Source organism: Lithobates pipiens, unplaced genomic scaffold (genome assembly GCF_037356315.1).
Source record: "Lithobates pipiens isolate NorthernLeopardFrog02 unplaced genomic scaffold, aLitPip1_a1.2 Scaffold_28, whole genome shotgun sequence".
NCBI classification, from domain to species: domain Eukaryota; kingdom Metazoa; phylum Chordata; class Amphibia; order Anura; family Ranidae; genus Lithobates; species Lithobates pipiens.
This window is the reverse complement of record NW_027507789.1, coordinates 14,519,035-14,522,673: the sequence shown is the minus strand read 5'-3', so window position 1 is coordinate 14,522,673 and position 3,639 is coordinate 14,519,035.

Here is a 3,639-nt window from a genome sequence, read left to right as displayed (position 1 = left end):
TTTTTTTTACATGGATTTTTTTTAGGGATAAAACAAGATATACATATATAAATTTTACATTTAATTACAGCATTTCCTGACAATCTGACATTCTGCCACCAGCAACACCAATAATAGAGCAACCACTTGATCATGGAAATTCCCTTCTTTTTTTTGGGTGTGAAAGGCCTGTTCAGCTTGGAAATAGTAAATATTCCTGTCTGCAGCTGATCTGCATTATACAGAATTTCCCCTTCTTCCAGAGAAGTAGGACATTTTCTATTATGTGTGCTTATTTAGTAAAAAAAAAATATATATATATCTGCTTTTCTCCACCCAAGACATACTGGCATATTACAGGTCACAAGTTATCAAAAAAAAATTATATAATTTTATTTATTTATTTTTTTGTATGACAGGCAATCCCTGTACTTGGCAATGATTTTACCCCCCTGGGGTAAACTTTTTTTTTTTTTTTACAATGATTCTGAAAATAAATGAATTTGAATTGTCCACGTTTTCTCTTGAGAGCTGTAAATTTGTATTTGTGCTTTTTTTTTTAGAAAAAAATAAATTGCTTTTCTCTACCAAAAATACACATATTACAGCTCACAAGTTATCAAAAAATATATATAAATTGTTGTATTTATTTATTTTTTATAACAGCCAAACCTTGTACTTGGCAATTATTTTGAGAATTTACCCCTTGGCGTAAACTTTTTTTTTATTATTTTTTTTTTTTTTACAATGATTTTGAAAATATATGAATTAGAATTTTCCACCTTTTTTCTTTTGAGAGCTGTAAATTTGCATGTGTGTTTTTTTTTTTAGAGAAAAAAAAATCGTATTTTCTCCACCAAAAACACACATCTTACAGGTCACAAGTTATCAAAGAAATTTTTATTTTATTTTTTTATTTTATGAAAGGCAATCCCTGCACTTAGCAGTAATTCTGAGAATGTACCCCTGGCCTAAACTCCTGATTTCCACCTTTTCCATTGAAAGCTGTACATGTGTATATTAATAAATAGTATTATAAGCATTTTCATGTTTTTTTTTCTCCTATATTTTTTCAGCAACTGTGAAAATCCACCCAAAGTGGATCCTTGATTTTTGTAAAATATATGATTGTAAATCATACAAGGATAACAGTAATATAAAATGTACTATGGAAACTGCATGGACAAGACCAGTTTACACAAATCAGAGGCACCAACATCCCTTTACATAGAACTAGAGGCAAATAGGGGGGGGGGGGGTCTAGATTGTAAGCTCTAAAGGAGCAGGGCCCTTTGATTCCTTCTCATAGGTGTGCGCCTCAAAATCAAACACATGTATTTGTGTGTGCATGTGTATATATACACATATACTATATATACTGATATATACTGTATATACTGATGGTGTCAGTAGTTTTTATTTTTATTCTATATTTTTTATTGTTATTTTATTTTTTTACAATTTTTTTTAGGTGCTCCATTAGGGGGCTTTGGTGAAATATCAGGGGTTTAAACAGGGGGAATCTGTGCCACATGGGTTAGGGTGTGCCTAGGCCCTGTGCGCCCGCCTATGTTACTCATGTCTGTATAAAGTATTCTGTATTTGTAGGCGCTATATAAATCTTGTATTATAATAATAATAATAATAAAGTGGGAGGACTTTTCAGGTGATATAGAATGTAAAACTACTAAACAAATTTGCTTAAAAAAAAAAAAAGAAAGCTTTACTTTTTTTTTGCTGCTACCTATAGAAATATTGCATGATATAGAATATTATTTAATTATAAAATTAATTATAAAATATATAAACAAAGAAAATCCTGCAGATTTTGCTTTTACTTACTACCTAAAAAATTATATTTATGTAATCATTTTATATTATAATATATATTTTATTAAAAAAATTAATTAAAAAAAGCCTCTTTGGTTTTTTTTTTTTTTTTTCCTGCCAACTAAAAAAATTCTATTCATAGTAATATGACAATTTGATATTATAACATATAATTATATGTATTTAAGTGAAGCAGTTTGCTTCAAAGAGGACTTTATGTACATTAAAAGAGAAAAAGGAAACAAATGTAGCCATTAGAATAATTGGGATCCTTGCTTCTTCCTTGATGCACTTGAATATTGCAGCTCTCTCTGCCCCCCAGGACTCCCCAGGGTCTGTGATCTGCACTTCTCATTCCCTAATCTGCACTGACATTTATCAATAAACACCTCGGTGTGTCACTGGAGGAGAATACAGAAAAAAAAAGAAAAAAAAAAAAAAAAAAAGAAAATGAATAATTCCACCCCTCCCCCTCCCCCCCTCACTAATAACCCCCCAGGCTAATATCTATACACCATCTATTATTCATCTCTCAGCTATAGATAGATCCACCTAGATACAGATCATGGGGCATGTATGCGGCAAGCAGCGGCCCACCCATGCCCAATGAACTACAAGTCCCAGCAGGCTCAGGGTGCCCATTCCCCTTATCTGGGGCTTAATCAGTAAAGCTCAGTGAGTGTAGTGTCCCAGCATAGACAGTTGGGAGTTGTAGTCGTGCAGTGGATTGTGGCACTCAATGAATATTTAGCTAGAGAACTGCAGATAGGCAAGACAGTCTGGGGACTACAAGTCCCAGCAGGCAATGCCAGTTTCTCTTAAAAGAAAAAAAAAAGCCCCCCCTCCCCCCACCATTGGGGATTAATTTGATCTTTGCCATAATTAAAGGGATCCTAGAGCCCCCCTCAAATAAAACTGGTACAGAAAGAAGGGAACTGATTCGTTGGCCTGCGTGGAAAAGTCGGGACTGATGCCCATTGCTTTGGGGATCTGATTGGTTGGCCTGCATGGAAAAGTTGGGACTGATGCCCTTTGCTTTGGGGATCTGATTGGTTGGCCCGCATGGAAAAGTTGGGACTGATGCCCTTTGCTTTGGGGGTCTTATTGGTTGCCCTGCGTGGAGAAGTTGGGACCGATGCCCTTTGCTTTGGGGATCTGATCTGTTGGCCTGCATGGAAAAGTTGGGACTGATGCCCTTTGCTTTGGGGATCTGATTGGTTGGCCCGCATGGAAAAGTTGGGACTGATGCCCTTTGCTTTATTTGCAATGTTTTTTGCTCCAAGTTAACTCGATTTTTTTAAAAGAATTTTATCATCTGGTGGGTCCTGGGGTGATGCAAGTCCTTGTACATGTGTGGGACTACAAGTCTCAGCAATATAAGGGCACTGATCCTCCTTTAAAGCTTAATATATAGCCTGCTGGGACTTTAGCTCTACATCATCTGCTAGGACTCAGGTTGATGCAATTCCCCACGATTGGGACTACAAGTCCCAGCATTGCAAAAAAAGCATGACCACTCATCCTGCTTGGAGCCTTAAGTTATAATTATCTGGGTCCCCTCGGTTGATTTAGTTCCCCATGCATGTGTGGGACTACAAGTCCCAGCATCGCGAGGTCACAAATCCTCCTTAATGTGTTATTAAACACAACAGTAAAATCAGTGTGTATAGGCAGTAAAGCATGCTTGGTATACTCACTAAGGGATTAATCCTCTGCAGTGTGTGAAAATGGCTGTTTGATCCTGCCTTTTCCCATCCTCCCCTTCTTCTACTGTCCCCTAACCACTTCCTGATAAGACAGAGCCTTTAGAGTCACTCTGCACATGCTCAG